The sequence below is a fragment of the Denticeps clupeoides genome, chromosome 15 (genome assembly GCF_900700375.1).
Source record: "Denticeps clupeoides chromosome 15, fDenClu1.1, whole genome shotgun sequence".
Classification (NCBI taxonomy): Eukaryota; Metazoa; Chordata; class Actinopteri; order Clupeiformes; family Denticipitidae; genus Denticeps; species Denticeps clupeoides.
The window spans coordinates 17,178,298-17,192,774 of NC_041721.1; the positions used below are offsets into that span (position 1 = coordinate 17,178,298).

The following is a 14,477-nucleotide window of genomic DNA, read 5'->3' on the forward strand; positions in this document are numbered from 1 at the left end:
GGCCAGAGAGCCAATAAGAGCTGAGGGCAGCGGTCTCATGTGGCCCGGACCTTTATGAAGACTGTTAGGGCAGGAGCGGGAGAGAGCTGATCCCAGATCAGCAGGCTGATAGCAGACTGAACGTATTGTTCACAGGAGACTAGGAGAGGTGAGAACACTGTTAAAGTCTCAGGTCTGTGGAATGAGGTGAGTGTAAGAAGCCAAAAAATTCCGGAGTCGCCCTCAATATAAGACACACAAAAAACAGGACACAATGGGAGCATCTTCAGTTGCAACCTCCCAGTGGGCACTGATCCTCATGAAAACCTATGTTACATCTCGTAATACCGAAATGAAATGCCAAAAATGTAAGAGATTTCACAAGAAGACTTTAAGATCAATTTAGAGATCGCAAGTTGAATGAAGACATTTGTAGCCAACTGTGACAAGATATCTACAGCTAATGAGAGCAAAAGACACTAGAAAAGAGACTAACCACACTGCCCGATCCAATCCTTAACATCTTTTGGTTGCTCTTCTTCTGTTTTTTTTTTCATACTGTATGTTCTCATGTGAGGGTTGTGTGTCACTTCTTCAGTCATCTTTTTGTGACTGAACTTCCTTTTGAACTTCCTTCAGTACGTTGTGTGCTGTGAACTGTACACCAATCTGAGGGTCACACAAGCACCAGCCTTGACCCACCTGAATCCAATATCTTACAGAACACAACTGGCAAGATGTTAAAAATCACATCATGCCCATCATCCGTTTGAACTGATGCGCTCTGGTAACGCAATAGGTCCATGAAAACATGCACTATAAGATTCATGACCAGTTCCTTCCCTAAAGCAAACTGTAAAGTTATTCAATTAAACACAACATCTAATTAACATAAAACTACCCCCCTGTGCTATTGCACACTTTATGTTCTTAATCCGTATGTTGGATGTGGCTGTTAAGTATGAGATGTGCAGCATGAAGAGTTTCGTCTTTTAAATGTAACAGGTTTTTTTTTTCCCATTGTATGCACTACAAAGATAATAAAGAAATGTAATCGATTCTAAAAATGTTATAATGGAACCTTAAGTTGAATAAAAAATTAAAGAAGGCTTCAGCACACAGGTGTAGACACACACACACACACACACACACAGCAGCCTTGTACATCATGTATAGGCCTGCTGGCCCAATTCGGCAAATCTGTGAGAGCAAGACCTGGCCTTTTGAGAACGTTCGCCACGCCGTCCCCGCTGACAGCCATTCTGTGAGGGGGTATTCATGCCTGCGCAGATGTCCCCGGAGCCGGGCCACAAGCGCGCATTTCACACTGACAGCTGGAAAACGGGATCAATTCGAGAGTGCACAGGAGCTCCCTTCCACGCTCACACACTCGTGCAGCTGAACAGCCCTGGAGCTGCCAATCTGCAGAAATTGGTCCAGCTGCTCCAAGCCAATTCCACACACACACACACACACACACACACACACACACACACATATATATATATATATATATATATATATAACACACACACGCTCACACACACATGCACCTGATAGGCGGGCAGTGGGCTGACTAGCACTAATTCTCACATTTCTAGCGCAACATGTGGCGCACCATTCTGCACCTGGCAACCTGCAGCCAAATGCTTCTGGACGGGAGAGGCCATGGGCAGAGATAATAGCAGCAGATAATGGAGCATCTGTCAGAAGAAGCCAGCAGGGAGACAGAAAAGTTTTCACATCCCCGAGAACAAGCCTCTCAAGGGACAAAGAAATCAGGGAGACGCCCGGACACCAATCCCGAGTCAAATTAGCAACGCAGTCACCACTAACAGTTATGGTCTACCTCTGAATGCCATACGGCCTCTACAACCAATACAGAATGCAGCAGCACGACTGGTTTTGAACCCTCCCAAGACCTCTCACACCACCCCACTGCAACACTCCCTCCACTGGCCAGAAGCTGCCCCCCCCGCGCATAAGATTCAAAATGCTGGCCTACGAAGCCAAACATGGGGTCACCATCCTACCTCGGAACCCTTATTATACCTCGTAATGCACCTCACACTCTCCGAACCTTCAGGTACGAGGAAGATCTTCATCTAGACTCTTCTCTGTCTCGGCCCCTCTGTGGTGGAATGAACTTCCCCTCAAGGTCAGAACAGCACAGTCACTGAGTATTTTCAAACAGCAGCTCAAGACCTTCCTCTTTAGAGAATACTTAGACTAACTTGTAATTTTCTTGTAGTCTGACTTATGCAAGGAAAAACTACAAGAGAGTGAATAAAAAGATTGTATTTGTGGTTTGAGTCCTAGTGAATCAGAACTGATTACTTCACTGATGGTAACATCAAAGCACGTCATAAGTGGTAAGAGAGGAAATCAGATGTGACCGGACGAAAATATTTAAAACTCACACAGTACCATGTGACATGTGGTTCACAGCATGATTCACAGCATCTGAATCAGACCTTAGTAAAAAGTTGCCCAACTGAAACAAAGTAATTTGCAGAAATTTTTTTTATATCAGTCTCAAGTATGAAGGTGGTAGTGTCTCCAGGGGGGACTGTCCCTGTAACTACTGATTGTAAATCGCTCTGGATAAGGGCGTCTGGTAAATAATGTAAATGTAAAATGAAATTTACACAAAGAATTCATTATAAGATGTGTTTGCTTCCCTGTATCATTGTTAACTTTAGTTCACGCATGTATACCGATCTGCTAAATGATTCTACACAAAAGTATGTATGAATAGAAACTGAAGATTTTTTTTAACATTGTGTTTATTTTTTTATATGTAAGTGGCATATGTATATGGCATATGCATATGGCACCCTTGAGGTGCCACTGAGCAAAGCACCATCCCCACACACTGCTACCCGGGCGCCCGTCATGGCTGCCCACTGCTCACTCAGGGTGATGGTTAAAAGCAGAGGACAAATTTCACTTTGTGCACCGTGTGCTGTGCTGCTGCGTATCACAAGTGACAATCACTTCACTTCACATCACCAGGGACACCAGGTCACGACAAATCAGTCATTTAGCAGCAGAAGGTACAGGCATAATAATAGCAAGTATGAAGGCCCTTACAGTCTATTTTATGTGTTTTTCTTGGCTTGGGTTTTTTTGCACGCAGTAATAATATTTCATGCATAAATTATATACTTTTTTTAAAGAAGGGATTTAACTTGGTTCAATGCTACTACACCAAGAATAAGATAATAATAATAATAATAATAATGATCTACATTGAATAATTGTAATATAACTATAAATAACCCAATACTGATTAAGTATCATACGAGTTGTCAGGTGAGGAAGGCAACTTCCCCTCTCGTGGTCTTCAAGAGCTATTTCAGACAGCATGCATTTTGAATATTTATTGGTGTGATGAAATAACAGGCCAATCAACAACTTCCCAGGTTATCGCTCTATGGTTAGCTGACCGAATCAACCACATGCTAGATCGCTCTACTGTGTTTTTTTCCCTCTACTCCTCCAATGTCAGAACAGTTGGTGATGTGTTTGCAGCATCTTTGCAACCACACCAGCAACCTTCACGTCAAAACAGCAGAGAGGCAAACCGCCTTCATCACCCCGGAGGCAGTCGGAGGCTGACGTTTATTTTTGTATCAACAGTCTCTCCTCCTGACGCTGTGTTCTAATGTTGTGGTTGGTGTAATCAGCCGACTCAGTGTGTGTGTGAGAGAGAGAGAGAGCAGGAGAGAGAGTCTGGTGTAATCTGTTGTGTGACTCTGATCATATTCCCCTGGGGCTGTTTGTATTGGGTGCGTGACCCAGAGCTGGAGAGGAGCAGGCTGAACGAGTCCAGACCTTAGATGCTGCTCACTGACATTTCAACTACACCGACACACACACACACACACACACACACACACACACACACACACACCGACAGACACACAATTCAGCCCTAAGATGATGGCCTCAGGCCAGACCTAGTTGTCTTAATAAGGCCGCCAGGCCCTCAAGGCCAAGAGCAAGGCAGCTAAAAAATGTTCAGATAAGATGGGAATTCTTTTTAGACAATTATTTCCAAGGCTTCTTGTGTGTGTGTGTGTGTGTGTGTGTGTGTGTGTGTGTGTGTGTGTGTGTGTGTGTGTGAGTGTGTGTCGGATTGAGATGAAGAGAATTAGACATGCTCTACTTAACAGAGAGGGCAAGGCAGGTGCACTCAGGTATGCACTCTAACCTTATATAGTGTGTATACGTGTGTGTGTGTGTGTGTGTGTGTGTGTGTGTGTTGACGTTTCCTGCTCGCAGTAATTGTGTTCGGGTGCACATGACAATCTCTCGAGGGAAAAACTGCTTCGTCCACTGTAACATCCGAACGGGAATGTCAGAATAAAGGGATGGGAAAGGCTGGGGATGAGAGAATGCAAGAAAGAAGAAAAAAAAAGTGATCAGATGTGTGAAAGAGAATTCCTGTGCTTTGCTTCAGCGGACACAGCTGTGGCATGGCTGCACGAGTTAATGCCATTAGCTCTGTGTATGTGTGTGTGTGTGTGTGTGTGTGTGTGTGTGTGTGTGTGTGTGCGTGTGTGTGTCTCAGAGAGAGAGAGTGACTCCGGCTGTGTCCGATTATATTTGCGGTGTCAGTTTGCAGGCCTCTTGGCCTGAAGCGGTCATGTGACCAAAGACTCCTGCGACCCAGTTGCTGGGAAAGACATGACCCCGGAGGAAAGAGCGAGAGATGAGGGAGGAAAGGGGAGGGAAGGAGGGTGAGGGATGGAGCGGAGAGGCTGCAGCATCCACAGGAAAAGGGATCTCTGACCTCGGCAACGTGGGAGATTTCACCACACAATCTGGTGTTTCCCGAAACCAGCTGGACGGCCACACTGCGGAAACGAGAACGGAACATTTCCAAGGTACGGAAATGTGTAAATGTTCAAAACTTGTGGCCAATGTGACAGATAAAAATGGTAAATGCAGCAGAATTAAGAGGATTCCTGGTTCTGATTGCAATGAGAAGGAGGGAATTATCACACAAAGATAACAAAATGAATCGTGCCTTGACCAAGATTCACCATATTCGGGCTCCCTGGGTAGATGAGTAAATCAGGAGTTCTTCGTAGGCATTCCAGTGATATCCACGGCTTTTGAAGGGTGAGGATGGTCACATTCAGTATGAAGGCGTATGCTCTGGCATCGGGAATGCTGAAGCTGACCAACGGCCAACCCATAATTTCATATGCATATCAAGGAACGTCATGTCATGCAAACATAGACATACGCCACCATTCAAAAAATTGGACTGACACAATTTCTTTGTCTTAAAAAAATAAAAGCTTAGCTTTGTAACTAAATTACTCATGATCCTCTTAAACAATCATTAAACAATCATCAGTCAAACACTGCAAATGTCAAAAACTATGAAATAGCCACAGAACAAAGGTTTTCTGTTCATGAAAGGTATTCCTCTCAGGCCTGCTTCTGCTTAATCCCATCAAGCGTCTGAAATGCGTTCTGAAAAGCAGTGTTCAGACAGGAGTCAGACCCATTTTCTTCCTATTTCCAGAACTCGCACAAAAACGAGGCAGGCTGTCACTTGTCCAGTAAGGAATGTATGTGGAAGGCATGTGCACCCCAAAGGGTGCTTCTGGAATGTTCGACTGTTCTTCGCGACGATGTGATGTCACCTAGCTTGGCCTACCACAAGATGTCTTTCACCAAAGATGCCGTCCAGCCAGACTAGATTTTCATTAGAGTGTGATACGAGGAACAGAGCCCACATGACCATCTGCTGGAAAGAGATAGATTGAGGAAAAGGTCTTTCACTGTAGTGAGACCTCTGATCACACACACACACACACACACACACACACACACACAGCTAAGCACCAGCAGAGGTGTTGAAAGCTTCATTACTAGTCACAGATGAGGTTCTGGGCCTCTACAAGGTGGGGCTAAAGAGTGTGTGTGTGTGTGTGTGTGTGTATGTGTGTCTGTCTGTCTGTCTAATCCTCACCAAAAAAAAAAATATAAAACCCATATGATGATGGTTCACAGGAAGGGTTTAGACTAAGTTAGTTAATGGGTACTTACATGTGTGTGTAAGTTTGTATCTGCCCATACACACTTACATATCTGAAGGACATCTTTTATTTGAACATTCATCAAACATGTCAGAATATTCTAACTTCCCACTTACGTACCCACTCCAGAAGGACGTTTTCAGTCATTTGGTATCAAGCCCTCAAAAGTGCTGACAACTTTCAAATGAAAGACAGACAGACAGCGACACACACTGAAACAGTCACTCGTAATGCAGAGGCGCATCCGTCTGGAACTCCATCAGCCACAGAATCAAGGTCAGAGCTCCAGCATTCTGACAGCAGCGCCTGGCGCTAGTCAGCGGCCAGTCCACCATGCCTCAAATGCGTTTAAGGAAAGGAACTTTCCAGAAAAAACGTGGATCCAGCCGACTGACCTTGAGTAAATTCACATTACTTTAGTAGAGCCAGACTCTCTCTCTCTCTCTCTCTCTCTCTCGCTCTCTCATCCTCGCCGCAATCCCACGCTTTTTATACACCAGAGACCGAAAATCGGCTCGGCCCCCATTTAACACATCAGGCCAAGTTAATCCCACTCTCACTCTCCCAGAGAGCTGTGCATCCCAGAAGCCCCTGGGCAGACGGCAGAACGAGGGTGAACAGGCCTCCTACCAAACGTTGACTCGATTGAGGGCAAGGCTACTGAGGGTTTACCGAAGGTAGTGATAATCCAGGAACACAGTATTCCTTACTCATTTCAAACTATACACACACACACACACACACACACACAGTACACAGTACAATAAGGGAATTAAGGTCCTTGGAACAATCATGATATTTAGGAAGCACATTAGTAGCATTAATAACGGCAAATATGGAAAATACAATGACTGAGTTCCCATTGTGCAGACGAAGCATGGGTCATGACCTCCCTGACCCGGTGTCCTAAAAACAGTCAACTGAGACAGCAGGCGACATAAATATAGAGAGAAAAAAGAGCAAATCCCATCAAAAGAACAAACACAGACATTATTACGATGAAGTGCTCAGAATTTGGGTCAATAAGCAGACATTGACTGCTTCATAACATAAATCCATTGTTTCCACCACATTGTGTATTGTATTATGAAGAGATGTAATTGTTGACCTGGGTTTTGTTCGGGTTCTTTTTTTATCATGTTAGTCAAGCTTGCATGGTTAATGATCGGTCAGCAAACACCAACTTCTAGTTTATAGTACATTTCCGTATGATTCGCTGCTAGTAAATAGTAAATTTGATGATTGGTAAATTTGTTTTATTAAATGTTAACTTTTTAATAAAACGTTAGTTCCTGTTGCCAGATGATTTGTTTTGTGAAGGTGAAACGGTGAAATGGAGGATAGACTAATGTTTTAAACCTGCTCATACATTTTTGTGACCCCCCCCCCCCCCCCCCCCCCCTCTAAAGTTTTTTCTACGCACAAAATGACCAAAGCAGGAAGTTTCACATTGTCCAGCATCAATACTGATGTGAGCTTTTTCTTTATTCCGCATGTGATTTATTCTTACAGTTTGTGTTTACCCCACAACAGGAAAAACTGCACACTGTATGCCCAGATTAAGTCTAGAGCTTGTAGCACATGGGGCTTTTAAAAAGCTGTACTTGTCAAGTCGAGTCAGATTCTGTGGTGTTCGTGTCGGGTCTGGTAGGGTGGTAGTAGCCTGGTGGGTAACACACTCGACTATGAACCAGAAGACCCAGGTTCAAATCCCACTTACTACCATTGTGTCCCTGAGCAAGACACTTAACCGTGAGTGTCACCAGGAACTGTCCCTGTAACTACTGACTGTAAGTCACTCTGGATAAGGGCGTCTGATAAATGCTGTAAATGTAAATGTAAATGGGCCTGACCCAACTTTTCAGGCCTGATTACAGCGCTAGTCCGAACCTTTTAGAAGGTTACAGTTGGATTTTCACAAAAATCTGATGCCGATTCTGATACATATCTACTGTCACTCCTGGGACAGCTCGGCCACACACCCCTCAGCAGCGGCACAGCTCACACGGACACCAGACTGACATTCAGTCTACTTCAGCCATGCCTGCTCGGGAGAACTTTAAAACAGCACATATATTGTACTTGTATTGGAGCTTTAGAGTCGGTTCAGGCCTAGACTGGCAGGTCCAACCCCTGATTTAACAGCTACTACCTTCATGAATACAACTCCACCCTTAAAAGCACAGAATCTTATTTATAAAGGTAGGCCATTATAAATGTGAGCATAAACAGGTCAACTGTGAATAAACACTGAAAAGTGGACTTCGAGCTTTTTGTCTGGCACACTGGGACTGAAATGGTCAGGATTTTATATTTTTTTGGTTTATTTTTACATTTTTTACATATTTTTACAAATGAGGCACAGAGGCGTTTTAGTGCCAGAGCCACCTGAAGGAACAAGATCAGCAAAGAGCTGCTTTCCAAAGTGGTGCTGAGAGGAACTCCATCACTTAAAGGGACAGAGTCTGTGCTTTGAAGTCCGACTTTTGAAAAACCAAGAGATGATTAAACCCATTAATGTGCAGCGCGAAAAGGCCATCAGCCAGATATCGACCCAGGCAACAGCTGGGAGGCCATCATTAATGGTAATCTGCTCGGCAGCGCCGGTTCTCAAGAACACTGTTGACCTCCCCCCCCCCCACGGCCGACCCTGGCCTTATCCGGCTCTCCAGGACTCCCTCGCAAGTTCAAGTTGCAGTTTATTTTCAGTTCCGACACGTGTCTGCGGAGAAGAGAAGAAGTCTCAGAAGAAAGTTGGGGGTTTGGGGGCAGATAGACAAACGCACCAGTTCAAAGAGAAGAGATGAAGGGTTGGCACAAGGACGTTCCTGCGTTCTCTAAAAATCAATGGACAAGTGTTTGAGCTTTGCTCTTTATCCTGCTGACGGCAACGGTCGCCAAGGCTTCGGGATTCCAAGTAACTGCTGAAATTGACCTTCTCGTCTCCGAAGTCTTCGAGCAGAAAATTAAATTCAGCGCACGGCTTGAGACGGTGGTAAAAAGATTAGCCACGACCGACAGCGGAAAGACTCTTTGCCGGAGAGCCGTGGTCAACACTAAAAGCTCTAAATATAGTGGGGGGAGGGGGGTGGGGGTTTACACCGCTCTGGTCAGGGATGGCAATAAAAAAAAAAAAAAAAAAGTAAAACCAACAAAGGAGAACGTCACCGACCGAGCGCCTGGAGCCAAGCAGAGAAAGAGGGGAAAGTGCGGATGAACGTCCCAGTGATCTACTAGCAAAAGACACACGATTGACATTAATTGCTGTTGCCATCAGGAGAGAGGGCCTCCTGCTCGGGCGCCGCAGCCTCCCTTTTTTCTTTTTTTTTATAACTCCTCGGCTCTTTTCCCAGCCTTTGATCTGGCGCACTTCAGATCTGTCACCACCTCTCACAGGCAGCGGGCGGGACGGACGTCAGCGCTCGTTTGCAGCCTGTCACCCTCGCCCGTTTGGCCAAACCTGAGAATCACACAAATGCTTCTGAACTGAAAAGCATCAAATATCACAAATTCCGACTGACCTTCACATCCTGGAACGTTTGCAGCCTGAGAGACCAGCAAGCATTGGTCTGGCCTATCCATGAACAGAAGAAAAGAGTCACCGACAGCTAATAATTTAATCTGAGCCCCCAATTCAATAAGATTGAACCTCAAATAACAAGGTATAACAACCAATATTCACTCTATCCAGTGACTTTGCAATATATTAAATGTAGTATGCTATTGTCATAAGAAATCTGTCTTCAGGGTTTATGAAAACACACAAATACGAATCTTTATCTATCTACTCAACCATTCCTGTTGCTGGTGATTGATCGGTGAAGCCTGGCAGCTCTCATGCACCCTTTGTCTTCATTCTGGACTGTTTAAAAGCACCACTGTCCATTTTCCTTTTCCATCTGCTTGCAACACACCTTGTTCACTACCAAATCAAATACAAGATTATCAGAATTGCCAAAAAGCAAAAAAAGAATTTATCCATCCTAATTCAACACTGAGTGTGGCTGCAGTTATGTCCCGTGTTAGAAGGCTTGGAGTTTTTTGTGTAAAACACTACAAGTAATAAAGCATGTTCATGTAACACTAGAGGATGAACTACCATCTGGACCTCGTAAAAGCAGACCTATGGATTTCCCGGCCTTAAATCTTTGATAAATGTCTGTTAAGACGCCGGCCTGGACGGCACTCCTGTTCTGAACGGCAACATCTGTCATTTTCAACAAGGACAAAACAAAAATATAAATATGACCTGATATGACATATTTGCTAACATTAATTAAAAAGGTGTCATTTTTCCTTACATCGCACACTGAAGCAGTACAGCTAGCGACTGCTGCAGCTCACTGTTCATTAACATTAGCACTTTCCATTAGCAATTAGCAATGCTCATTTCAAAATGTCAGAATTCCGTGAAACATTGGCATGGTCAGCATTATCAAACAAAATAGGAACAATTCCTTATTTTCTGACTAACTCCTTTAAGGACAGGATAACAAATCACTGGTTTGTTTCATTGAGGACATTTTCTCACAATACCCACACCATAACCAGTCTCTAACCAGAGACTTCTCAAACATCTCCAAAAACCACTTCTGTTCGAGTTGCTCCATTGTGGAGAAGTGGCTGGGTGTCCCTGTTCTGACTCTGGGGTCAGAATTTTCACCATTTTAGTCCGGCTCAGGTTGGGTCGGGCTTGTGAGCGGTAAGCACATGCGAACTTCCGTAACATCCGCAAACCTCAAATTGTCAACATGCAAGACAATTTTATTAAATCTTATTTTTCTAATAAAATTTTTTTTTTTTTTCAATTCTCGGCCACTGTCGTCAGGTAATGCGTTTTAATTATCGCTAGAGAGATGCAAAAATGGATGCTGAGGTGGGAAAACAGCGGCTAGTCTTTATGTTTTAAACCCACAAATTTCACACTAAGGCGAGATCGAGACCAAGGGTGGTTGAGACCAAGACCACGACCAACACCGAAAACAGACTAGGGCTAGAATCGACATCACATCACCCAGATTTTTGTAAAAAAAAAAAAAAAAAAAAGGCTGTAAAGTGTCATTACTTGTTAAATATAATTCATGTTATTCTTTTCAATTATATTGTCCATATGTCTCTCATTTAAAATCTCCCAGATTTGTCATAGTTTCGAGTCCTGGTGGAAAATAATATTCTCAGCAATCCTCTCCTATAAGCATTTTATCAGACCTCGTTTATCCAACTGCAGCAGGACAAGGCCGTGACATTAATGTGGACATTAATGTTGTGTTGGTTCTGTTCCTGGCCTTTCTGCCACACGCCTTCGGCTTTGTTCGTGTTTATCCTTTTCTGTTTCGTTTTTGGCCATCGTGCTGGTCTCTTTGTGTTTATTAAAATTCCCGCTTCTGTGCCTTCTTTCCCCCACGACCCCAAGACATCACATCTTCTAGAGAATTCGTCAAAAGATCTACAGTTAGTGAAAAGGTAGTGTACGGCGACCCTAAAGTACCATGAACTGGAACAAATGTATGCGCACCAGTTATGTAAATTCATTCACACTAAAAACCTAAAATACACACTTCCATGATGGAAAAGAGCTAATCAAGTTTAATTTTGGAATGTCATGGAACATCCAGGAACAATTACATGGTTTTAGATGGAAGTGCAGAGAAATATTACATAACTGTCCTGAACTTAAGCCCACAGATTGTGGAACACAATGACTTGTGCACACAGGATAATAACTTAGGATTTTTTTTTTCCATTTCAATTGTTTATGTGTTAGTACCCTGTCTTATATGCTGTGCTTGAGTGATTATGAGTAAATCTCCTGTCCAGTGAAAGTTGAGCAAATGTGTCCTTCCCTGGTCTGTTCCTGCCGCCATGACACTGGGTTATCTGACTAAATTCTTATTTTTTTGCAAAAAACATGTCTTTTCTATATGCAATCATATTTACTGACAAACAAATTCTTTTTTAGGTTTTCTGTAAACATGAGTGGAAATGCTGGAAACTCAACATTAACTGTTTATTTAACATTTGGAGAATGTTCCAAATGCAAATTTGATTGGCTCAGTGCTACATGTAACCAAGGCCGTAGCTAATTAGCTTTTACATTGGCTAAAATAATCTCCCCTTTTAAGGATGTTTTCACATATAAATGCTCTCATATAACTGTTGATGTCACTTCCTGATGTCATATTTAGACTCGACATAATGGTATTAATCTACAGATCAGTGTCCAGGATATTATGATGGTAAAGGTTTTTATGGACACTGTTCTCAACAGCATTGTAAAAATAAAAGTTGCGATTTGTCTTTGGATTTTGAAAAAAACATTCTCACAATTACATTGCTGGAGGGAGCCGGGACCGTAAATATGGAGGGGATTATTGCGTGATTAATATTTCTACCCTTGAGGGGGAGTCAGATTTAAAGCACCCTCATGGCGGCTCTGCCTCCATCTACCTCATTGATTTTCATGTCAATGGTGTCATTTTCTCACCTTGTTTCCTGCATTGTTTCCTGCTTAGTTCAGGCTAAAGTACCACTTCTTGCCATAGACAAAGCGTACAAAGCAACCCCTTCTGAAATGAAAGTCCAACTTGGGATGGGGCCTATAAGCCTGTAAGGTTCAAACTGTATCAGTGACCCAACATGCTAATGGTACAGAGGTCATGTGACCAGGACCCCACTAACAAAGTATGTTCTGAGCCTATCAAGACCATATTCATAGGAACAGAACGTATTTTCACCTTGATTATGCAATGTCCTCATCTTCCAAAGTGTTCCGTGAACAGCAACTGTTCAGAATTTGAAAAAATACACACATAATCCTGAAGTGAGGTGGCGTACAATTCCCTTACATAATAATATCAGAATCTGTGTTTAAAAAAACTCTGGTGAAATGCTTCAAAAACTGAATGTTATATTTTTGTATTCTACTGTTATTACAAGTGAAATAATATTCTAATATTGCTGCATTATACTGTTTAGATTCATTATGAAGTCATAATTATTATTTTACTGATGTTCACTGTACATTACTCAAAATTAGCATGTGTTCTTGAACTGTATTGTATTGTGATTCATGACACGCTTCACATATCCACCAAACCACAATTTTTATTCTTCAGGAGTGCTCTGACACTTCTGTTGAGGAGACAACATGAAACAATGAAGACAATGAAGTCAATGAGAACAAATGTGTCTGGTCAATATCTTCTGAGGGACATAAGGGGAACATGACCCCACATTTCTATAAGACGTATTTCACATCCACACATATATAGTATGAAAGGCTTCATGTTGAATGGGAATGACCCAACTGAACATGAAAACACAGAACAAGAGCAGAGTGAAATGAAAAGAGACGACGCTACCCCATAACACACATGCTGTGTGTTATGTTTTGTTTGAATTACTGATTATTAGATGCATGTGGGATACAATAGGCAGATTTGTTACACTGTGAAAGAAACACAACCTTAAATGGTGTTTGTGCACATGACGCATGGGCGAGAGTTTAAATCTCGTGAATTAGAGCCGTGAATTAGAGCCGTCAATAATCATTTAAAAAAATGATTATTTTTTAAATGATACTCTCATTTAAAAAAAAAAATCACAAAAGAACTTGTACTAGAGTTAGATTTTATTATCAGGATGAAGAGAAGTGTACAATCAAGCAGTCCTTTTATGTACACCCCATACTTGGCACATAAAGCTGTGCTTATATGCCAGTTTGAAAATAGTGCCCAATAGGACTTTTAATGACCTGCGGAAACCTTGTTGCAAGTATTCTTGCTGCATTCGCCCAAGCACAAGCCGGTGCAGTAGACTTCACTCACTTCAGGCAATAATGACAAGCCTACGCAGACATGCACACACAGGGCGGTGAGCCTTTCCCCAGGACCACTCCCTCCTTTCCTTCCCGCACCTGAGGAAAGAAGGAGGCGGTTTCTATTACTGTCGCGGCCGCCGTGGCCCTTGGGAAGTTCGTTCATCTGGCACACTTTCAAGATGTGGGTCAGACTGCGAGTCAACCATTCTTCATGTGCAGAGCGAGCTGGAGCCTAATGGTGCTACCTTGCTACTGATGTACCGTTTCTACTTTTACAATCAAAAGCCTATGATAAAGCTCCACAAAAGTCCAGGTCCCCGTTTTAAGCACTACACGCTTGTGTGGATCAGCTGCAGGCTTAGCAACCCCTCGCATTAAATCCGGAGTTGCCGCCTGCACTCCCTCGCCCCCTATCCCGGCACGAGCAAAAGACGATCCAGGAATCGGCCACAGATCAGCTCCCGCACAAGCTGAAACAAGACGTGACGAACGGGGTCTTTACAACAATTACAGGCCTGCACTGGGGTAAACTACAGATCAAACGGGCATCACTCTGACACGAACGGGCTATTCCGACTATTAAATTCAGCCGGGATGGGGCAAAGAGGTCATTGTGTGTA

General features: G+C 43.2%; 1 protein-coding gene across 6 annotated transcripts in view; it reads right to left on the reverse strand.

Moving 5' to 3' along the window:
* nck2b (NCK adaptor protein 2b) overlaps positions 1-14,477 on the reverse strand; it is a 52,262-nt gene that overhangs the window by 19,763 nt on the left and 18,022 nt on the right. The window lies entirely within an intron of this gene.